This window comes from Miscanthus floridulus, chromosome 12 (genome assembly GCF_019320115.1).
Source record: "Miscanthus floridulus cultivar M001 chromosome 12, ASM1932011v1, whole genome shotgun sequence".
Classification (NCBI taxonomy): Eukaryota; Viridiplantae; Streptophyta; class Magnoliopsida; order Poales; family Poaceae; genus Miscanthus; species Miscanthus floridulus.
Genome location: NC_089591.1, coordinates 66,183,808 through 66,209,220, shown reverse-complemented (window position 1 = coordinate 66,209,220; position 25,413 = coordinate 66,183,808). Strand labels below are relative to the sequence as shown.

At 44.8% G+C, this 25,413-nt stretch overlaps 2 pseudogenes; one reads left to right on the top strand and one right to left on the bottom strand.

Moving 5' to 3' along the window:
* The first annotated feature begins 695 nt into the window (after positions 1-695).
* Positions 696-3,579, top strand: LOC136496022 (NAD(P)H-quinone oxidoreductase subunit 2 A, chloroplastic-like; annotated as a pseudogene).
* A 2,211-nt stretch (positions 3,580-5,790) lies between these two features.
* On the bottom strand, positions 5,791-7,013 carry LOC136498055 (NEDD8-specific protease 1-like; annotated as a pseudogene).
* Positions 7,014-25,413: the final 18,400 nt, after the last annotated feature.

Below are 25,413 nucleotides of genomic sequence, written 5' to 3'. Positions count from 1 at the left end.
ACGTCCCTAGTGAGGGCGGCCTCCAGCCACGCCGCCGACGCCCATAATATCCAGAAGATCTCAAATAGAGGAAAGGAAATAAATAAAATAGGAATAGAGGCGGTTTAGATTAGAAAGGATTTAGAGGAGTCCAAATCTATAAGGAATTTCCTCATTAGATTACTTAAAAGGCAAGTCTATTCGGGACTATAAATATAGGGGCATTATAATCATCTGCATTCAAGAAAGAAATAGCTACGCTTTCCCCTATCCCTCTCTTCCTCTGTGCCTCCCTCTTCCTCTCCCTACCGCCATCCCCTCCCTAGCACCGTCGCCCACCAGGGCCTCAACACCCTAGCTACGCCCCCAGCCACCCCCAAGAAAGGACTATTACACATGGTATCCGGAGACCAGATGATCCATGGCTTACACCGCCTCCAACCTATAGCAGCTGCTCCAGATCTTCACCGACGGCCTCCGCAAGAATTTTGATGAGATGCATCATCAGCTCATCAATCTGAACATGTGTCTGCACGCCATCGAGCAAACACACGCCCATAGAGACACCGTCATTGTGGGCATACAAGCAGGATTGGATCAGAAAGATGTTGTCCACAACCTCAAAGCAGAGGCCAAACGTGTCATGATCACCGCTAGCAAATCCCTCCTCAACAACAAGATGGAGGAACCCACTCATTCGGCATCCCGGATACATCATGGAGGTGTCGAACAACTTATTCACAGCACCACCAGCACTGCAGCTACCCTTGCTGCCGTGCCCCCGTGTCTTCGGGCTGGCTATCAGCTTTCCTAGCGACCGCCCTACCAACCCAGGTAGGCCACCGCCTACCCCGGCCAGCCCCCACCTATACCTCCGTAGTGCCCGATCCCTTCAGCAGCGCCAGCATAAGGACTGCTCCAGTCAACCGTCACTTCTCGACTGGCAACCCTGATGTACGACGGTTCCACAGATCCACTACCGTGGCTTCCCGGATGCAATTCCTCTTCACGCTGCACCACGCGCCTGAAGATCAACGAATCCGATATGCCGCTTTTCATCTAACAATTGCAGCACAACTCTAGTTCACCCGTTCGACTAAGGATGCACCAATAACCGAGTGGGCACTCTTCACTTGCAGCCTCACCTACGACTTCGGTCTGCCAATCTGCCTAGACACGCTCGGCGACCTCACACCTCCTCGGCACACCGACACCGTGAACGACTACATCGACAAATTCACCATGTACCTGTTACATGTCAGCATTGCCAGTGAGCTTCAGCAGATCAACCTCTTCATCATCGGCCTGCAAGACCCACTTTAGGCAGCGGTCTCACAACACCGCCCATGGGAGATGAAGCGGCCATAGCGTTGGCATGAGCACAAGAGCGTCTCACTCCTCCTACCATCAACGCCGCATGAGATAGCCCCGACATCGACACTAACTCTGATGACACAACACAGCTAAAAGTGCGACACCCCAACATGCAAGTTTGGGACGCGCTCTGGCACCACCTTCATTCGCAGCGGCTTCGACACCCAACAACACACCATTGAAGGCGCTTCCTCCATGGGCCGACTACAACACCAAAGCTGCTACCCACCCTGACAACACCACTGACCCAGTTATACTCACACAGGTCTGCATGGCCGCCATGGACGAGCATGAACTTCAGATCATCTTTGCCACCATTGAAGTCCATGCACCGACACCGGCATGGTCACTCCAACAAGGTGTCATCCTCTACAACGGACGCTACTATATACCAACGACTTCTCCCTTGCTACAGGACCTACTGGAATTCCTAAGGATGACAACCCCGTACCTTCTAGCAGTCGACTTCCACACAGCGACATCTGCACCGCAGACTCAGGCATTCCCCTCAAGCATCCTGCTAATAGAGGACTGGCCACATCGCATACTATCATTAGCAACGGTCATCTTCTTCGGTCGACAATTTCTCATTGTTGAGGATATCTACGTCAGCAGACAACACGCTCATGGCCACCCGTTCATCTCTCCAACCGTTACGACAAGGGCGACCTCCGCTTCGGCACCCTGGAGAACTTGACCACGTCACCTCCATCCAAGGTGGCGACATCACTATGCAGACGCATCATAGGACAAGTCAATGCTGGACAGGTATACAATTTTCCATGACCTTCATAGGTCTTGCAGGCGCTACACCTCACAGGGATCCTGCCCGGTGCCACCCTAGCTGCACCATGGACCGACAATAGTCTCCAGAACCTTCAACTACTACATCTTCGGCTATATCGGCTCCTGCTAATATTGCTTCAAAATCTCCACCAACGACATTGGCTCCGAGCAGCAGCATGACACTTTGGGGCACCTCCTCATTCGTATTGAGAGAAATACCTTGGGGTAGCAACCTCTCCGTCCACGGCATCAACGACTGGACAATGATTTGGCTAAATGGAGAAGGGGGAGAGTTGTCATCGTAGGTTTTTTACTTTTACTTTTTTTCGCTTACTATAGTCTATTCTAGTTTATTCTCGTATTCTCATTCTACTCTTTCACAAAGGAGTGCGATAAGAACTCAATGAATCTTATGTTATTCATTAAATGGATGATTTCTTTTTTATTTCTCTTTTTATTTATTAGAGTAGAGTATCGGCAAATATCATTCTTTCATAAAAAAACATGAATGGCTCAGCTAGATGGAATAACCAAGCCAGAATAGAAAAAAAAACTAGAACATGTATAAATAAAAAATCTTAGTTTTAATAGAGTTTGACCACAACGATCGAATTAATTATTCTCATCGAGAAACTTAGACTACTAAGTAGAAAAGATTTGAAAATCATGGCATGGGTCTCTTTTTTTTCTTTCTTTAGAGTTTTCTATATGCGCAATTTCTCGATGTTTCGATGAGAATTTCTTGACTTTCCACCTTTTAGGTTTAGGTATCGTGAAAAGTGATACCTGTGAAGATCGTGCATTTCAGTCACATTCAAATACGTTTTTCGAGTTCGTGATATAACCAAATTGGATGGATCTTCCACCCCATTAGCTAAGAAAGAATAGCTTTTCGGGAAATTTCCAAACAAACAATTTCAACGAAATCTTTCAATTTCTTATTTTATTATGTTCCACTTTATGTATTCCTCTATCTGTAGAGTACATTGAATGTACAGAAATGGCTATAACAGAGTTTTTGTTATTCGTATTAACAACTACTCTAGGGGGAATGTTTTTATGTGGTACTAATGATTTAATAACTATCTTCGTAGCTCCAGAATGTTTCAGTTTATGTTCCTACCTATTGTCTAGATATACCAAGAGAGATCTACGGTCTAACGAGGCTACTATAAAATATTTACTCATGGGTGGAGCAAGCTTTTCTATTCTGGTTCATGGTTTATCTTGGCTATATGGTTCGTCCGGGGGGAGATTGAGCTTCAAGAAATTGTGAATGGTCTTATCAATACATAAATGTATAACTCCTCAAGAATTTCAATTACGCTTATATTCATCACTGTAGGACTTGGGTTCAAGCTTTCCCCAGCCCCTTTTCATCAATGGACTCCTGACGTCTACGAAGGAGTGTGGTTCGTTCGACAAATTCATTTTGACTGAGCTATTTTTTGAATTATTTCTCGAAGTTTCTTAATTTCAGATTTCCAATCAAAACCTGCATAAGCACCGAGCAAACAGCTAGCCAGCTTCTCCAACAATTAATGCTCTACTGGTATGTAATTTCCCTAGCTTACCACAAGATAGAGTTTGAGCCTTAATGGATAATACCTATCTTTCGACACCTGAGAATTTAGATACCATTTCGATGTGCTTCGATTCTTTCAAAAAATAGAGGTTTGATGCTTTTGAATTCATTGTTCTTTTCTAGTATTCACTAGAAAATTTCCTCCTTTCTTTTTTTACTTCTTTCTATAGTGGAGATAGTCGCACGTAATGACAGATCACGGCCATAATAGATCACGGCCATATTATTAAAAGCTTGCGGTAAGTTTTGAAAAAACGACTTGCTTTTTGAAACTATACATCAGACTATCAGGCATTCAGAAAAATCCAGTATTGACAGGCCTAGTTCTTTTCCTTTGCTTATGGAATGAAATAGCAATTGTTCAAAGAATCCTCTTCTGGTGGCTGTGGTCAAAGTGAATATGGGCACCTGAATAAGTTGATCAAACTCTTGGCATACAGATTAGAATTCTAGTTGGTCGCTAGCTTTTTCGTTTCGTTTCGTGGTGGGTTAAATAAGTAAAGAGTAGTTACATCCATGATACGCCTAATGGAGGGTCTAGGGTGGGTGTGTGTGTGTGTGTGTGTGTGGGGGGGGGGGGGGGGGGGGGGGGTTGGGCAGGCCAGCCATGCAGTGTCCAACGGCGCCACCAGGGGGGGGGGGGGGGTCCTAGCGAGTGTGACCTCCAGCCGTGCCGCCGACGCCCATATCCAGAAGATCTCAAATAAAGGAAATGAAATAAATAAAATGGGAATAGAGTCGGTTTAGATTAGATACGATTTAGAGAAGTCCAAATATATAAGGATTTTCCTCATTAGATTATTTGAGAGGCAAGTCTATTCGGACTATAAATATAGGGGCATTGTAATCATCTGGATTCAAGAAAGAAATAGCTACGGCTCTCCCCTATCCCCCTCTTCCTCTACGCCTCCCTCTTCCTGTCCCTGCCGCCGCCCCCCTCCCTAGCACCGTCGCCCACCAGGGCCTCAACCCTAGCTGCCGCCCCCAGCCACCCCCCAAGAAAGGACTATTACACTCACACTTGTCATCAATCAGGAAAAATGTGTATCTTTCAGGTTTAGCCCTAAATTGCTTGCTAACAAATATGTGTAAAAAAGTGTCACAATTTCCAGCAGCGAAGAGATTATCTGGCAACAAAATGTCAACCTTTATCCTTATGGAATATTTGGAACATATAAAGCTTCTAGAGGTCCGTATACGAGAGAAAAGAAGGCGCACGTGTGTAGCAGCATTGGAAACAAGCTTTTGTTTATTTTTTCTTTTGTTTTGACGGGTGTCAGAGACAAGCTTTGGCTTCTGAGTAACAGACAGAGCCAGCACATTTAAAGGGCCAACCTGAAGGTAAAGCATGCAGTTGCATAGCTCGGACAATGTAGGTACCAAGTAAAGCAGCATTCCCACAATTGCCATTCTCCACCACTCAATCCGCCACTTCAATGCCTTGAAGCACGCTTGCTCTCAGCTGGGACTAGTCGTGCAGCTAGAAACATCATGAGGAAGCTAGTTAAACTGTGAAAGTATGTGGATTTGATGGACACAAATAAGGGTATATACAGATCAGCATCAGCTTTCTGCATTGGAAGCCTGCAGTTTCAGTTCAACAAAAAGCACCAATTTGGATCATCTACCATCATGCAGCAGTTTGCAGTTCAAATGTGGCTATTAGATCAAAATTCAAAAAGACAAAAACCTACAGTCTGTGCGAACTCGGGTACTGCTGTAGTGTTCATTATAGCAGAATATTACAACACATACATGCCAACAGAAAGGCAAAAGATCAGTGGTGCTAGAGCTGCTGAGATAAGGAAAATAACAGGAATGCTTAAACTAGAATTGAACATAATACATCTCAACTAGAACAGGTTCAGGATTACCTAGTTGAACAGCAGTTGTTTCTAGGATGATATACTAGAAACTGGCATGTTTTATAATAAAATATCAAATATGCATATTCAATGAAACATTTGAGTAAGAAACATGTAAGCACATTTAACATAGCTCTCAAGTTCTAAAATTCCAGTGAATAAAAGTTTCAGGAAACAACACTTGAACTGCTCAACCAACCACTTCGCTCTTATCAACTAATTCTCAATTGTCATCCAAAATCCATATACACACACCAAAAAAAAAAAACATGTACCAGCACTAGCCTAATATCCAAACTCCAAAGGCATAGAATTTCAACACGAATCCATTCATACTCAACAAACCTGCAAGCATAAGCACGGTGAGATCGCAGCATTTTGATCATGATCAGTAATAGTCAATTTGCTACTGGGTTTTGCCAAAAAATTTACTCACATGGACAGATGTATTTTCCTAAGACCTCACTACTTACACAAAGTGTGTATGCTCTACCAGTTCTTCTTCTTCACAAACAAGGCGACATAGCAAGAAAACCCTTGATTAAGATCAACAGGGAGTACCAGACTTGAGAAATCACTACCAGCAACTAAGCTACTGCCTATCAATCTGATGACCCTCAGTCAGTGTCTCCCTCAGATGTGGAATTGGGCTTGGCCTTCTCTTGGACGAGGGTGTTGATTAGTTGCAGCAGGTCGGTCCTCATGGCCTTGACGCTGCGGGCGTCCACCTCCCTCCTCACCGCCTCGAGCCAATCCCCTCCCCGTCCCCGGTGGTCCTGGGCGTCGTTCCACCAGGCGCAGATGGCCCTGACGATGGCCATGACGTAGACGCCGCAGTCGTAGCCGTTGGTCTGCCTCGGTGTGCGCCCCTGGGCGAGCGGAACTGTGCCCGAAACACTGCCTTGCCCTTGCAGCAGGGGGCGGAGCACGTCGGCGAGGCGGGCTCGGCGATGGGGAGGTTGGGCGCGCCGCGGAGGCTGTCGTGGTGGACGAAGCGGGGCGCGGAGGGGCTGGTGGCGCTGTCGAGGACGAGGACGAGGACGAGGAGGGTCAAGTGGGAGCCGCCCTCGGCGACGGAGGCGTCGGGGTTGTAGTTGACGGGGAGCAGGACGAGGCGGCGGGAGGCGAGGCGGAGCGGGTCGGCGACGGCGGCGACGGAGTCCGGGTCGGGCAGGTTGGAGATGGAGGGCGGGAGCAGGAGGAGGTCGTCGCTGTAGAGGCCGGCGGAGAGGTGGGCGAAGTAGAAGGCGATGATGCGGTCGTTGATGAAGCGGGGCCCGCGGAGGATGGCGAGGTCGGAGCGGATGAGCTCCACGTCGCCGTGGCTGAGCACCCACTCCTCTCTGGAGCCGGAGCCGGAGCCCATCACGGCGGCCGCGGCGCCGACTGGTGGGATGGGGTTTCCTAGTAGAGTAGACACCGACGTCGAGCGAGCGAGGAAGGATCGTGGGCCGGGTGAGGCTTCTTCCTCTTTCTATCTAGGAAATAGGCCTCTTCTCCATGACCCGGCGTAGGCCCAAGGCAGGCACGGCCCACAAGGAAGGAACACGTCGCAGTCCAGCCATCCGACCTTGACATTTGACACATCATCTTGCAATTCATTCATTCATTCAGGCGCCAGTAATCTCATTTCACTCTACTGTCATCAGGTGATTCTATTGTCCAGAGTGATGCTACTAGCATTGTTCCTCACTTCCCCCTTATCAGAATATGGATCAGAGCACGGCATCAAAACGAATCCTACAGTTGGCTATGTAAGTGTTAGAGTGACTTGGAGTAGCCTGTTCGGTTGGCTGGTTCGTTTACGTGAGAGAGAAGTACTATTGGCTGATTCGCGTAAATAGTAGCCATCTAAGGGGGCTGGCCCAGCCAGCCCCAGCCCAGCGATCAGGCTGAGAAATTGTCAAAGCAGCTTATAGCTAGATCTATGTGCAGAGTTCATTGAAAATATATCCTTTTGGTTCAGTAACAATGGGAGAAAAGGAGAAATTCCGCACATGTTCTGGAATTAATCTGCACATTTTTGCACTTTGTTTTCAAATTATAATTATGTGCACATTATATGCTCCTGCATTGCTGAGGAAAAATTTCAACTCATCTAGTTGCTAAAGAAAAGACGCACATTGTCTTATTGCATTGGTCTAGCTAGTTACCATCATCACCAATTGGCGTGCTCATTCTTGGCACACTCGTTAGGAGAAAATGTGTTGTGTCACTGCAAATCTTGTTTTCCGTCTTTTGCTGTGACTATGGCATCTATAGTAGCACTCAGTGCTGCTTTCAAGTTTTGACTCTAATGTTATGATGTCAGAGAATCTTACTGTAATAAGTGACTACAGTTTCTCACTTTCTTTTTTTGGAGGAAAAAAATTTATGTGTCAATCACAGAGAAATATAGTTATCGTTCGTGACTATCTTTTTTATCCGTTGAATGAAGCAGCTACATTGCGCATATTTGTCACCACAATAAAAAAGAAAGAAAAACATGATGGGAAAAAGATGTAAATATATAATGATAAAAACAAACTCTAGTAGAGAAACGATTTTTGATCCACTTCGAAATTTAGCTGTAGTCTCGGTATTTTTCGCGCCCGGAACTAGAGAAACCTTTAGTCCCGGTTGGTAGCTCCGACCAGGACTAAATGTTAACTTTTACTCCTGGTTGGTTCCTCCAACCGGGAGTAAAAGTCTATTCTCGGCTGGAGACTCCATCCAGAACTAGAAAAGAGATCTTTAGTCCCTGTTCCTGTCTTTTACTGGGACTAAAGGTCTACAACCGATTGAGCATGTGGATGGGCTGCGTGGGCCTCAACTGCGTCGCCTGACCTGACCTGACACGACCGGAGCTTTCGCCGTACTATAGCCTTTCTTCTAGCTTTTTCGCGTCGCATGGCAACAAGAGACGACGACGACCCGGACCACATGCATCCATCCAAAAAGCCCATCACCATTCCATCCACTGGATGATCGTCAGTCACCACGTCGGAAACAGGGATGCGATCCGTACACTAGCTACTGCACCTTGCTGTGTTGTGCTCCATGCACCGTCACCCTTCCTGCTTTGCCGTGGCCGTGCTCTTGTTCGATCCGTCGGACACAGCAGGGGTGCAAGTCCGTATATTGCACCCTGTGGACAACGCAAGAGCTACTACGTGATGCTGCACATAGTACGTGATGTACATTGCCCGTTGGTGTCATGTATGTATGGTATGGGTAGTTGATGAGTTTATTGTGGGCGCGATTTGTCTGGTCATGTGGTCTAGTACATCTACATGCATGCACTTTTGAGTTTATTCGGCGGCCAGCTTTAAACGCCCTGTTCGTTGTTAGAACCAGGACTAAAGGCTGCATTAGCTTTAGTCCCGGTTGCTGTCTCGATGGGCCGGCTCGATCTGAAGCCCACACATAGGAGAGAATTGCTGGCCAGTCCCACCTATTAGCACCACCTCGCTTGCTCAGAAGAGTGAAAGCTAACTTAAAAGCTCGGCTCTAGAGCCATGCAGCACGACTTTGCTTGAAACGGATCTGGTCTATAGGATCGTACCGCTGCATCCTTGATACTTTAGTTTGTACAAAATGTTACGTATATTCTAGCGGCGTAGAATGCGTATTTGAAAATTCTAGCAGCGTAGAATGCGTATTCGAAAGCCAAAACGAATCATCAAATGAAAATAGAAACAAAATAGAAACAAAAAAAAGAAAATAGAAAGTCCCGGTAGCAGCGTAGAATGCGAACGAATCATCAAAAAAAAATAGAAAAGAAAAAGAAACCGAATCATCAAAAGAAACAGTAGCAGCGTAGAATGCGAACGAATCATCAAAAGAAAATAGAAACAAAAAAAAGAAAATATTTAGTCTCGGTTGGTAAACCAACCGGGACTAAAGGGCCGGCCCACGTGGCCAGGCCGGGAGGCCTCTTTAGCCCCGGTTGGTCTTACCAACCGGAACTAAAGGTGTACCTTTAGTCCCAGGCGAGAATCCAGGACTAAAGGTTGGAAAACCGGGACTGAAGGGGTTTCCTAACCGGAAGGGACTAAAGATTGAAAAACCAAAACTGAAGGGGTTTTCCAACCGAAAGTAAAGCCCGTTTCTGTACCAGTGAAAGTTGGAGACCCGCGCACTCGATCTGATTATTAGCAAGCGGGGAGGAGAAGGTGTCCCCTGCGGAATTGTCTGCGGGCGGTTTTATGTAAAAATAACGAGGATGAAGATAATTTTGTCGTGTGATGAGACTCTAATTTCAAAAAATAGAAACCCTTCAATACGATGGCGGATGAAGATAATTTTTATATGTAAATTGTAGACCTCGATGAGATCTACAACTTTGTAGTTTTGAGTTTTTTCATTTGAGGACAGTAAGATGCTCGAAAAAATAATATAAATTTCAGCACCATAATAATCGCCAACTAGCGCTTGCCGCATTAGAGCACTAATATATTATTTGCATGGAGTTAAATGAAAATACTTTTTATACCAAAGTTGTAGCTCTCAATGAGATCTACAACTTTGTGGTTTTGAGTTTTTTCATTTGAGGACGTTAAGATGCTTAAAAAATAATATAAATTTTCGGCGCCTCCTGAAAATATCAAAAGTACTGTTCATATGCAAAACCGCCCAGAAGGATGAAAGTTGAACTTTTTCAAGAGTTGGAGGGCCAAAGTTATCCGGTTTTGAAGTTCGAGGTTGAAATATATACTTTGGTGATAGTTGGAGGGTGTAAATTATACTTTACCCTATATATTATGACTATATTTCTTATGAGAAGTAGAAATATCATAACTCAAGTTCATTAATTGTACACCCCCATCAAAAATAAAGGTTAAGAATTATCAGCTTAGAATGGATACTGTATGAGTCTTTGTTGTTGTTATAAACTGAAATTATGCTACTGGCGTGAACTGGAATTAAATGATCTGATTTTGACGATAAGTTCCCTCTTACATGGAGTCTGAACTGGAATTAAATGAGTCTGGCAGCTTCCTTTTTTGGTTCATGATGAGGTCTGGGAATCACATTGTCTGATACTCTAGTGTCTCCACGGAGTGTTGTGTGCATGGCAACATGGCAAGCCATAGCATAAAGCATTCGCCAAAACCATATAATAACCATAGCTACACCTAATCTGAATGATAGAAAAGATAAGATGATATGTATGCCACAATGACAAAAGTGGCGGTGTTCATATGCTTAGCTTGCAATATAAAGAACAATATTGCTTGGATCGGTTGTTGGATCAATTTGATTGAAATTCTATTACTAGCTTGCTTGGATCAGTTGTTGGAATTTGATTGGAATTCTATTATATGTATGTATTATTATTAGCTTACTGGGCGATTTTCTGTGTTGCTTGCTGGGATAATGATGCAACAAGTTTATATGCATGAATCGGTTGTTGGATCAATTTGATTGGAATTCTATATCTTGATTCAATTGGTTGCAGCCGCGACTGGAGGCGTTACGGCAGTGGCAGGACCCGCGTCTCAGTTGACTAAGCTCTGCAGCGTTGAGCTGGATGCTCCCGGTGCTCTGTGCTGCGCTGCGGTCCTGATGACCGTGGAGCAGGAGCCGTACTATTTCAATAAGCCGTAATATTTCAAGGAACAAACGATGTTTGTCTGTAACAATAAATCAATGAAACTTTCAACCATGACTTTTCAGCTAAACCAATGGCCTGCTTGTGTTGGGTCGCCGACGAGCCCGAGTTCGATCTCTTTGATTTGTCAGTTGCATGTAACAGAACCGCCCAATTTATACAAGATCGAGTACGGATGTCCCCGCTAACACGTTGACACACACATACATTCACTCGTATAAACCCGGTAGTCCGCTGAGTGTCCCGAAAGACCTCGGTAAATCAACATCACAACCAAGATCGCGTGATTAAGCAAATACACATCACATACACAGGGTTGCAGCGGAAATAATATTACAACTGGGTTCACAATTAAAAGTACCAGTTTGGGTTTTAAAATCGATTAGTGAAAACAACGTAGCTTTCAAAAGATTACATTAATATATGTTCTAAATACATTGCTAGCATAAGTGACATCATCCGACAAAAGCATATAGATGAGAAGTAACGATAGAATCACCGAGCCACCGGCGGTTAGCCACCATCTTCACAGGCCGAGAACTTCACCTGCAATATGGTGGAATAAACCCTGAGTACGAGAAGGTACTCAGCTAGACTTACCCGTCAAAACCAAAAATAAAAGACACCAAGGGTCATGCAAGGCTTATGAGGTGGGCTAGCTGGACACAGTTGTATAAAAGAGCAAATGAATATAGTAACCAATTTAAACTTCGCATCAAGTTTATCATTATTTACCTGTCCACTAGATTTGCACCTGTACTAGAGCACTCACTTATTAGGAGCAATCAATATTAAACATAGCAGGTATAATAAGGCTGTCATCATCATATCATTATTTTCGAACTATTATGTTATTTAGTGTATCTACTTTGGAGATAAGCCCGTCAAGTTCTCACTAACCGGGAGAGACGGTGACTCGAATCGAATTACAACTCAGCTGAGGAGGTATTCCTAACTCTCACCCTGGCATACTTAGCAAGGGTAGCCGTGGGTCACCTTTGGAACAACTCAGGAACCAAATTCGCAGGTTCGATCAGCGCCAGCACTCTCAGGGATTACCCTTCTGCCAGGACGATCAGGACTTTTAAATCACCTGCCCTTAGACTCACGCCTACGGCTCTCTTCCGAGGCACACTTTATACTTATCGACTCCTGGCTTGAGGTGAGCTACTCAGCTTCGCGGTCGGTCTTCAGACACGGCCAACTAAGAGAGAGGCATGCGTTCAACATGAACAGAAAAGGCTCCAAGATTTAGTCCTTAATCGACACAGACGGAGTCACTACAAACCGGCAAGCCTCTGTCCGGTCTTCATTTCAAATTAAGATTGGTTCTTTTCCACGATAGCAAATATAGCCAACCGTGCCATATGTATCTTCCTATATCTCGTAGGTGACAGGAAATCACCTGACTTCTACCGTGTTTAAGCAGGGCTAAGCACTACACGAGCCTGAGCTACATAGGATTCAGGGTATCAATATATGGACAAGGATTGGATAACCAATGCAGCAAGTGTTTGCATCCAACACCTAAACTTAATGCAACAATATATATATGTAACAATAATACTGTAACTGCATTTCAAAAATTAGGAGGCTTAATATGCTTCGGGGCTTGCCTGGGATCTAACACAAGTCAGTTCAGTTAGCTTGCACCGTCATGGTGACATCTCCGGTCCTAGCACTTGCTTAGTCCTTCCATCTTCGGAATATATCCACCAAACACCGTCTTCGGGTTTGGCTCCAACATCTTATCCTTCACGTGGTGCATCTAGCGTACCTAGATGAGATGCAATATGCAAGTGCATAAATATGAAGAATAGTACCATGAGACGCATCACAAAATAGCAAGCAAGACAAGCATAGTTTACACTAACACACTTAAGTACTTTGCGATGCTTAACTTAAACATCACACAATCTATCATGCTAAGATGGCAAAGAAGACGACAACGCCAAGCATGACACAAGTTTCCCAAGATCTTAGGTACTCTAACTCAACCAACATCAAAGGTATGAGCCACACTTAGCAATATACAAGTAAACAACTATAATTGGAATCTGTCAATTTCTGGACATGCAAACAACAGCTACAAGATTTAGCTATAACTAGAGTTACACAAATCCAAATGACTTACAAGAAGACATTTTGGAAAGCTTATGAAATTGTATACAATTCATTTTTAATCATCTTAGCATGATTATCAAGTTAACTAAGTCAAATATACCCATTTACAGACACTGGTCCACAATTGACAGAGTAATCAATTCTGTAACCCAACTTTAAACAGGCATAACTCACAAACCACAAGACCAAATACCACCAAATTTTAACATAAGCTAGATACATGAATTATCTACAACTTTGTTATTATCACCAAAAGCTCATTCAATTTCTAACTAGATCAAACACTAGCATCTTTCAGATCTGCTCAGAATACAATCAAAACCTGATAGAAGACTTAAAAGTCATGTAACTCCTACACTATCAGGACTATGACCTTACAATTTGAACACAAGCAAGATAATAAAATTTTCTACAACTTTTGTATTCACTACAACCATAGCAAACATCATTTACACCACAAAAATAATTGCACAAGCAAAACTGCAAATGCAACCCAACAACAGTGGTACAGAAAACTGATAGGAACTTCAGAGAAACATAACTGGAGTTCTAGACCTCCAACAAACATGAACCATAACTTTTGGAAAAGCTTAGTAAGTTACGTACAACTTTACTATTCTCATATTAAGATGATTCTATAGTTAGAAGGGTCAATTAATTCAATAATTGCATCTCTGTCCAAAACATAGATAGAAACTGACATGCCACTTTAAACAGCTATAAATGGGGTTATACATGTACAATAAATGTATTTCTAGACTTTTTAGAAAGCTTATCAAATTCTAAACAACTTTGTTGTAAACACCTAAAGCTAATTCTACTATTAAGAAGGCTCCACAATACTAACAAGGTAACCCTATCAAAGTTTGGGCAGAAACAACCACTGACATTTAAGCAAGTATAACTCAAGATCTACTTAACTAAAAATCATGATATTTAGCTTTTTGAAAAGCTTAATAAAAGTAATACAACTCATGTATTATCATAAAGTCATGATTCATAACTTAACTAAACCAATTAATTTAATCTTGCAGACCTCTTCAGAATAGGGGTAAGGCAATACAGGTAATTTGTTATTTTTATAGATCTTAAACTATCAAGCCTAAAATACTAAAATTTTTACCAGACATCACTAATCACATCAGTAACACTCCATAAAAATTTTGCATTTATTTGAGTAAAATAACTGCAGTTATAAAAAAGACAAGACATGACTAGCATTAAGAACCTAACTGCCTAAATCTATTTTTACAGCAAACTATTTAAACTTAAAAATGTAATATTATAGATCTAGTACATAGAGAATTTCACAAGGATTCCAAAAAATCCTCATTTACTATTTTACGATTTTTCTACAAATTACTACGAATTTTCAAAGTGGAGCATTCAAAACTGTAAAAACCAGAGAAAAAGGGATTGAAATCTTGCATCGGGGTCCCTGCGGAAAACACAAATTAAACATCAGCGAATCGATCCTTCTTGGCACTATTCACTCAAGTCTATATCCTTGCAGTTACACCCCTCCCTTTCATCAAATTCTGGCACGAGGTCCTTCCTTCTTCAGGGCTGCAGGGCAGGGAGGACGGTGGGGAGGGCTGGCCGGCGGTCCGATGGCGACAAGGAGTGGCGGCGCAGCACGCGTAGGCCCATGCGCATTGGTGCATGGCTTCGTCAGGGCCCGCGGTGGCCTGCATTGGCCTAGCCACATACGACCATCGACATGCAGCGGCGGCGACGAACTGTGCAGTGGCGCGAGCTCTGGGACTTGTTCGGCTGGCTGCGAAGGAGGGCCGTGGCCGCGCTGGGGCCCCGGGCTCAACCAACCACGTGCAGCAGCCGTCCAGCTGCAGCCTACGGGAGCAACGGCAGGAGCTGGCCGATGGCATCAATGGCGGTGAAAGGTCCTTGTTTGGTTTTGGTAATTGAGTGACAACTTAGGTGGACTAATTGTGTTTATGTGAGATACACAGGTGATTAGTCCACAGGTATATGTGTGTGAGCAACATATGCCATGAAGGTGAAAATGGCTTGGAGATGTTGCAAAGCTCACACATATGATGATGAAGGAGCTTATTGCACATGAGACATGACATTGAGTCATGTGATCAAGGTGGAGAAGATCAAGACAAGACTTGGCTTGATGGACCGGTTGCAAGCGTGAAGGGCAAGTCGAAGGCTTTGGAGTGATGGACCGCATGGCGGTGAAGCTTGAGCAAGACTTGGCGCCGATGGACGATGGCAACGGTGAAGAGCAAGTAGAGTCAAGATCGATGAACCAATATGATCATGTGATGATATGAAGTGGATCATATCATTGTTGATCGTGTTGGTGCATGTGTTGCATCAACATTGAAGGAGATGGAATGGAATGCGCAAGGCAAAGGTATAACCTAGGGCATTTCATTTCACCGGTCATAGGTGTGTAGAGAAGTTTATGACCGGGTTTAGGATAGATGGCCGTACTATCAAGAGGGGCAAACTTATTTGCATATCGGTCATCTAGTGCCACTCGAGTGATCTAACTTTGCATTGTCGCTAGGATCGAGTGGCGTGGCAAGTTGAGTGGCTAACATCCTTTGGGAAATGATTGTGAAAATGCTAACACACTTACACATGGTGGTGTACACTTGGTGGTGTTGGCACATTTACAAAGGTGGTGGTGTTTGTAGGGGTGAGATGGGTTTGGGTCCCTCTCTCCCTCCTGCCGAGCTTGTGAGGCGGGATTCGGTGCTTTTGGGAAAATGGAATGTCTATTTTCTATTGCGCCGGATGCAAATTCTTGTGGTTAGCACACTTGAGCAAGGGTGAAGAGAATGGAGAAGATGCTGGCGTCGGTCAACTGACCGGACGCTGGATCTGAATGCACCGGACGCTGGCAGGCTGCGTCCGGTCGCGCTGACGTGGAGTGTAGCAGTCGCTGGAGTGTGACCGGACGCTGGCTGCGTCCGATCGCATTTGACCGGACACGTCCGGTCATGCTCGGGAGCTTACTGGAAATGACCGGACGCTGAGGCTGGAGCGTCCAGTCAGTTGAAGCTGGAGCGTCCAGTCAGGTCAAGTGACCGTTGGAACCGGGACACGTGGTCGTCTGTGGGCGATCAGACGCTGAGGTCCAGCGTCCGGTCAACACAACCGGAGCGTCCGGTCGGCCCGACCGTTGCCCAGTGAAGGGGTAACGGCTAGTTTAGCCCTTGGGGCTATAAATAGAAGTGGCCCTCGGCCATGGCTGGTGTGAGAGCACCTCAAGGGACTTAGTGTCCATGCTTGTGAGTGCTTGGGAGCCCTCCATCACACATATACTTGATAGTGATCATTCGATTGTGTGAGTGAGCGATTCTAGTGCGATTGCATCGTGAGGTTGCATCGAGTGGCACTAGGTGATCGAGTTGCAAGCTGGTGGTGCTTGTTACTCTTGGAGGTTGCCACCTCCTAGACGGCTTGGTGGTGGTCTCCGTCGAAGCGCGCAAGAAGCTTGTGCGGCGCTCCGGAGAAGTGCTTGTGAGGGGCATTGTGCTCGCCCCGCGGGAGCCGCGAAGAGCAACTCTAGTAAAAGCGTGTCATTGAGTTACCCTCACTCAAGGGGTTGGTTCTTGCGGCGCCCGACGTGCGGGCTTAGCGGGTGATGCTAATTAGCCGCCGAACCACCAAGTGAGCGGTCGACACAACGGGGACTAGCGTGTTGGCAAACACGTGAACCTCGGGAGAAAAATCATCGTGTCAACCTTGTTCTTCCCGTTGGTTTGCTTCCCCATTACACAAGCTTGCAATTACTTTTATACATATTTAGCTTGTGTAGCTTGCTAATTACCTTCTTGCTTGTGTAGCATAGAAGTAGCTCCCTTGCGTGGCTAATTTGGTTTTAGTAACCTTGTTAGTCACATTGCTTAGTTTGTGTAACTAAGTATTTGCGCTCTCTAATTAGGCATTGGTTGCCTTGTTATTGAGCATTGCTAGTGAGCTTAGTTAGCTTTGTGCTTTTGCTTACTAGCATGTGTAGGAGCTCCCTTGTTGTTTAAAGTACTAGTGGCATAGTTTTGTGTGACCTTGCTCCTAGAATTGTTTAGGAGAGCTCTAGCTAGCCCGGCACCTTTGTTGCATAATTGTTATCTTTGCAAGGTGCTAGTGAACATATATAGTGGGGTGTAGTCTTGGCTAGACCGTTAGTTTAAATTCCGCATTTGTATCGGTTAGCCAACGCGATTAAGTTTTAGAAAAGACTATTCACCCCCCCTCTAGTCGCCATCTCGACCCTTCAGGCGGCCGTGCTCTGGCGCGCGTGCGCGCGGAGGAAGAGCGCCAGGGTGGGCGGAAGCGAGTGAGGGAGGCAAGGAGACACACAGGCGCTCAGTTTTGGAGCAGTAGGGCACGAGGTGGCATGTGGCGCAGAGCTCGGACGCGCGTCGGCCATGTCAGGCGCGCTCCGGTGCATGGCGGCCACGGCGTCATTTCGTCGAACACGTGGTGGGCATCAGTGTAGGCAAAGTGGGGAGCCGATTTGGGCCGACTCGGGTTCGAATTGGACATTGGGCCAAAAACAAAGTTTGCTCACCTTGGCTTGCTCTACATATTTGATTAAGGCTGCATGGTCATTAGAGTAGTAGATTAGCAGCTAATTAGCTCCTAAAATGCCACTGTCAACAACATAATAAGGATTAAGCCTTGCTCGGTTAGGACTCCAATTTGTTGGTCAAAACATGATCAAACTTGACCCAACTTTTTGCATGCTCTTCTCTAATGAAATACCTCCAACTTCTATTTTTGGACCAAATCAAGTTGCTTAACGAATTTCGGAGAACGCGGAATGCCAATGGCGACGACGATGAATTCCAGACTTAGAAAATTTCTTAGTCTGAAAACAGCTACCGATTCAACATTAGAGCCTCGATTCGCCTTAGTTCCAAGTTGATCTAGCTCTTGGTCCAAAAACAAAGTTTGTTCTACTCTACACAAACCTCAACTTTTATTTAAGGTGCAACTCCATGCAAGCACTGTAAGTGATTGGTCAACATAGGTCAAAGTAGCATCACGGTAAAGCTTAAATCCAAGTTTTAGACCGATGGAGGTATTTTCTTGTGCTCCGCTCAATACGAACCCTTCATGACTTTTGTTGTAGAGTTCAATTAGAGTCATTTGGGCAAGGTTACAAGGTTTGGTTGATGGCCTATAATTCCCTTCACTTACTAGCGTAATTCAAGCAAGAATGTAACTCATCACTTCATGCGACTTCTTGATTTCGAACTTCATGAAACTTTTCCACGGGTCTAGATGGATGTATGTGGATGTAATGTACATGAAATAAGCATGTTTAACATTACTCTTGCATAATCTTAACAAGGGTCCATATGTAAGCAAATGTGCATGGCCCAAGTTTAAGTTGGAGCTCCATCATGTAGATTTGATCTTGACACCTTCATTACCACTCGACATGTCATGTTTGAGATCAAACCAATTGCTTAACTAGTGACAAACACCTGGGGTGTTATAGCCCTCCCCCCTTAAAGGAATCGTGTCACAAGATTCGGTGCAAAAGACTTTTAAGGGAAGAGAAACTTGTCATCCAGTTTCCAACATCAGTGATAGCATTAGGCTACTTAACTTTGGAGTATCAGAGAGACTAATTTGGTCACGACACTTTCTGATACTTGCTCTTCGTCGTAAGCTGTTGTCTGAAGAATTTCCTTCGTTGGTGTCCATAAAGCATTATTACATTGGAAGGAATCCAAGATAGCACTGTCCTACATACTTCATCCTTGATGTACGAAGAGTGATACAAGCGTAGACTAAATACTTGTAGCCTCTACTTCCCTAGTGGATATAGCACAGAACTTATGGACTTTGCACTAGATCATAGTCGGTTGATGGATATTCCTTGCAACGGTGCTATATTTATTCCTAAGGGTTGAAAAGCAGTTCTCTACTAAAGTGGCTTGAGCACAACTTCTCATAAAGGATGTGATCATAGACGGGGTAAACATCCTTTGAGGACATGAGAAGCTAGTTAACCAATATCCAAACTGGTTGTAGCGGTGCACTCACTCATATTTCCACTGATGGAAAGCTACATAATGTTCCATGTGTGCAGTGCTCTTTCTCCGATAACAATACTGTATTACCTAAGTCTGTTGAGTGAGCGGTGAATGTGATAGCTGACTTTGTTGACTCAGCATTTTTGACGACCATTATTTAAGGGAATTCTTGTATCCCAGCGGTAACCGTTATCTGAGTTGTATCTGAGGCAACCCCTTGGGTAAAACACATGGAAGACACCTTAGGCATGTCAGCATTGGAGAACCATTGATGCAGAAGGATGTTAGCGAGGCTTGGAGGACAACATAAGTTGCAAGTAATCACAAAACTAGGGACTAGTTCACTACCAAGCAGGTTAAGTACAATTTGCCTTCGTGGTGCAGTTGCACAGCAAGTTGGGTTTACTTGCATCATAGCAAAACCGGTTTTCTTAAACTATATTTGACGTCGAGGCTTCCATTCTTAGGCCAATCAATATCTCAAAAACTATAATCCAAAAATCTATGGTTTGACACCTTTCCAATTACTTTCGAATTACAAGGGCACAATTTGACTTCTAGAACACCTTGACTGCTCGCGCATTGCTGATCTAAGAGGGCAAAAGCAAGGCACATAGGGGTGCAATTAGTCTCCTCAAGGTTATGGAGGGTTGTCTAATAGTAATACACCTACAAGTTGTAATTTCTTGGCATGAATTACAAACACAACCGTCTAATGCAAAGGATGATCGCAATCACAGCGAAATTGCAGATTCTGTACTCTTTTGTTTTCTATTCATATCTCACAAACTACTGCACCAATATGCACAAATTTTGGTGGGCATGTAGATCCATATGTCTTCTAACTACTCATCAAAATTCAACTCAACCGAATACCGTTTGACCATCCAAACAATTCATCTACCAAAACTTCTCTGTTCTGAAATGGCAGCAAACCGAGCCGACAAGATATCTCTCAAATCCGATGTTTTACTCAACCAATACTCAAACTAACTTAAGACATTGAAGGGTCCTAAGCAAGGAATGAGATCACCAAGTTTGGAGTAAATCCAACTTCGTTTGAGTCACTAATCGCCGGCTTGAAGATAACCGGTTTAGTGCCACAAAATCTGGACAGATTTCGTGTTCTTTCTTTTCTTTGCTTCACACATTGAGGTGTGTGTTTTGCACTCTATAATCTTTCTCATAGCAGCAATAGCCTATCTCTAGCTAAAGATGGAGGCTATAGTCTTCCTGACCTATTTCTTAGGTAACAATTTCCGTCGTTGATCTAGACACCAACTTAACGATGCACAAGCATTGGACTTGTGGGCTATTTTCACAGGGCACGAAGCATTACTCCACATAGAGAGCATCCCTATATAAATAACGAACCGTTTCTAAATATTCTCTGGCACTTCATCTAATAGAGCCTTGAACAAACCTGTTTGTGGTACCTAGGGGCACAATGATGCTGATCGAAACTAGGCACATGCTTTCTCTAGTTCCTTACGTAGCCGATACAATGTTTTGTACTATCTGTGTGTTTATCCAAGATGGAATTGACTTGATAGCACAGGTTTTGGAAAACAAAGCAGTAGTTGCATTGCTAAACGGCTTGCTATTACATTGCTTAACATTGCTCTGCGAGACATAGCCTTTGTAATTAGCAAAAGTTGTCACCTAGCTGGAGGTTAAGCTTCCAACTAGTAACTAATCAGTTCTCTCTCAGCACTAAAAGTTCTAAATCTGTACTCTTGCCAACAATAGTTGCAATCGAGGCACAAATAGACGGTCGCTATTGAAGTCTACAGATAAGGAGTCACACTAGAGATGTTGATCTCGACTGTGCAATCAACATGCACATAATAATCAAGACTTGGATAGCCAGGTCATAATCATAATGTGACGTTCGATTCTTATTTGACTAACAACTTGTCCAACATTAATTGTTGTGTGCCTTTCTGATCCAACAGTGATGACATAAGTTGTTCACTAGGTAACGGACGTCAATACTGGGACAACCAAGTGGAGTCACTTGTCTACCACCTCTTGTAGTCGGTTAATATTTATGTCGATGACCAGTTCTTCAAAGGTTATCCTTTTTGTGACTTCAAAAGGAAGCTCTACTACTTTCGGTCAGATATATAGACCTTTGATAAGATATGGAGAGATAACCAAGGAAGAGCTCACATGAAAATAACACATCGGTACAGTTCAGCAATGGATCATGACTAGAAACCTCAATACCAGCGCGCACCCAGCAGCACAACCATGCGTCGGCCACCCACAAGGAGGCCCTAGGTTCCATCGTGGCACCGTAGATCACTAATTGTGACACCATTACTGATCATACAACCAAAGCGAAATTTCCAGTGGCACCAATTAGATTGTAAGAACAAGCATTGTGCAAAAGAGGGATAGCAAACAAGGATAGTCATAAGGTTAGGAATCAATAAGGAGGCGATCAGAAGATCAAAACATAGTGTAAAAGAACATAGCCTAATTGCCGAAGGCAACTAAGCAAGAGACTCTTGCTAATTTCCATATACATCTTGTGTCCACCCAAGTGATTTCCAGATAAAGATTAACATGAGATTTGGTCTTGTCAAGTAGTAACATGAGATCAAGACTGATAAACATCCAGAGACTTGAAAGGGTTGGAGGCAAAATAAACGAGATTCGAGGGACAGGCCCATTGCACTGACTAGGGATTCAGTTGATAAAGTAATGACATGATCTGCGCAGAAAAGGTTCCAAAGCCAGGGTAGATAGCGATTAGCGTTTCACTAGCTCACCAGTAGGAGAGAGAGCAATAAGGTCCAACAAGGATTTTTGAGCAGGGTCCTCCCACATAGGAGTGGGACAACCACGAAACATGCAAGCATACAAGGGAACTAAGCTTGGACCTAAGGTCAAGCAAAGGCATAGATAAAGTCTTTGTAGCACAACGTTCAAGGCTAGCAACCACGTGTACAGGCTCAGGCTCCTAAGAGAGAACCTAATTGGAGACGACAACTGTGCGATTAAGTAACTTGAGCGTTGTTTTAGGATAAAGCTATTTGACACTTGTATGCTTACCGAGGACAAAAGGGTGACAACTACGGCACTACCAAGATAATGATGGTAGTGGCGGTCCGATGGCGACGAGGAGTGGTGGCGCAGCACGCGTAGGCCCATGCGCATCGGTGCATGGCTTCGTCAGGGCCCGTGGTGGCCTGTAGTGGCCTGGCCACATATGGCCGTTGAAAAGTCCTAATATGGCTAGAGGGGGGGTGAATAGCCTATTTAAAAATCTACAAATCAACTAGAGCAATTTGATTAGTATGACAAATAGTGTAATGCAAACTTGCTCTAGCTCTACAAGGGTTGCAAGCCACCTATCCAACAATTCTAGTTGCAATGATTACTTAGGCACACAAACTTGCTATTCTCAAGAGCTCAACTAGATGAATGTAAACAACAAGGCAAGCTCTCAATTCTAATTACTCTAAAGAGCTTGTATCAACTAGTTTGCAAGAATGTAATCAAGTAAGTAGGGTGATTATACCGTCGTGTAGGGGATGAACCAATCACAAGATGAAGATCAAACCAATCACCGAGAGAATGCAAAAGAAGAGAGAAAATCGATTTTCTCCCGAGGTTCACGTGCTTGCCAACACGCTATGTCCCCGTTGTGTCAACCAACACTTGGTGGTTCGGCGGCTAAGAGGTGTTTCACAAACCTCGTCCACACGATTGGACACCGCAAGAACTGACCCACAAGTGAGGTAACTCAATGACACGAGCAATTTACTAGAGTTACCTTTCGGCACTCCGCCAGGGAAGGTACAACTCCCCTCACAATCACCGAAGGCGGCCACGAACAATCACCAACTTGTGCCGATCCTTCACCGCTGCTCCAACCGTCTAGGTGGTGGCAACCACCAAGAGAAACAAGCGAAATCCGCAGCGCAACACGAATACCAAGTGCCACTAGATGCAATCACTCAAGCAATGCACTTGGATTCTCTCCCAATCTCACAAAGATGATAAATCAATGATGGAGATGAGTGGGAGGACTTTGGCTAAGCTCACAAGGTTGTTATGTCAATGAAAATGTGCAAGAGTTATCCCTTGAGCTGGCCATGGGGCTATAAATAGAGCCCCCATCAAATAGAGCTGTTGTACCCCTTCACTGGGCAAAACACGCTCTGACCGGATGCTCCAGTCATATCGACCGGACGCTGGCCCTCAGTGTCCAGTCGCCCGATGGATGCCACGCGTCACCAGCTTCAAATACTGTTTGTTAGATTTCAACGGCTACGAAGCTGACCGGACGCTCCGGTCAAAACTGACCGGACGCTGAAGCCCCAGCGTCCGGTCATTTCCAGTAAGCTCCCCGAGGCATATTTTTTCAACCGGACGCGTCCGGTCCACCTTGACCGGACGCAGCCAGCATCCGGTGCTCAACCCTAGCCACTGTGCCGTCTGACAACTCGACCGGACGCAGCCTTTTAGTGTCCGATCGCTGAGTGACCCAGCGTCTGGTCAGTAGATCGACGCCAGCATCATTTCGACCAACTCTATTTCAACTCTAACTTCTTCACCCTTGCTCAAATGTGCCAACCACCAAGAATTTTGCATCCGGTGCAATAGAAAATAGGCATTTCATTTTCTCGAAAACGCCGAATCCCCAAACCCATCTCAACCCTGCAAACACCACCTCCTTTGTAGTTGTGCCAACACCACCAAGTGTATCACCTTGTGCACAAGTGTTAGCATGTTTTCACAATCATTTTCAAGGGTGTTAGCACTCTACTAGATCCTAAATGTATATGCAATGAGTTAGAGCATCTAGTGGCACTTTGATAACCGCATTCTAATACGAGTTTCACTCCTCTTAATAGTATGGCTATCTATCCTAAATGTGATCACACTCACTAAGTGTCTTGATCACTAAAACAAAATGGCTCCTACATTTTATACCTTTGCCTTGAGCCTTTTGTTTTTCTCTTTCTTCTTTTCCAAGTTTAAGCATTTGACCATCACCATTGTCATGATCTTCGCCATTGCTTCATCACTTGGAGTAGTGCTACCTATCTCATAATCATCTTGATAAACTAGGTTAGTACTTAGGGTTTCATCAATTAACCAAAACCAAACTAGAGCTTTCAGCCGTTGACATGCAGCGGCGGCGGCGAACTGTGCAGCGACGCGAGCTCTGGTACTTGTTCGGCTAGCTGCGAAGGAGGGCCATGGCCGTGCCGGGGCCCTAGGCTCAGCCAACCGCGTGCAACAGTGGTCTAGCTGCAGCCTGCGGGAGCAGCGGTAGGAGTGGGCCGACGGCATCAATGGCGGCCGCGCTCTAGCGTGCGTGCGCGCGGAGGAAGAGCGCCAAGGTGGGCGGAAGCGAGTGAGGGAGGCAAGGAGACACACAGGTGCTCGGTTTTGGAGCAGCAGGGCGCGAGGCGGCGCGTGGCGCAGAGCTCGGATGCGCGTTGGCCATGTCGGGCGCGCTCCGGTGCATGGCGGCCACGGTGTCATTTCATCGAACACGTGGCGGGCATCAGTGTAGGCAAAGTGGGGAGCCGATTTGGGCCGGCTCGGGTTCAAATTGGACATTGGGCCAAAAACAAAGTTTGCTCACCTTGGCTTGCTCTACGTATTTGATTAAGGCTACATGGTCATTGGAGTAGTAGATTAGCAGCTAATTAGCTCCTAAAATGCCACTGTCAACAACATAATAAGGATTAAGCCTTGCTCGGTTAGGACTCCAATTTGTTGGTCAAAACATGATCAAACTTGACCCAACTTTTTGCATGCTCTTCTCTAATGAAATACCTCCAACTTCTATTTTCGGACCAACTCAAGTTGCTTAATGAATTTCAGAGAACGTGGAATGCCAATGGCGACGACGATGAATTCCAGACTTAGAAAAATTCTAAGTCTGAAAACAGCTATCGATTCAACGTTTGAGCCTCGATTCGCCTTAGTTCCAAGTTGATCTAGCTCTTGGTCCAAAAACAAAGTTTGTTCTACTCTACACAAACCTCAACTTTTATTTAAGGTGCAACTCCATGCAAGCACTGTAAGTGATTGATCAACATAGGTCAAAGTAGC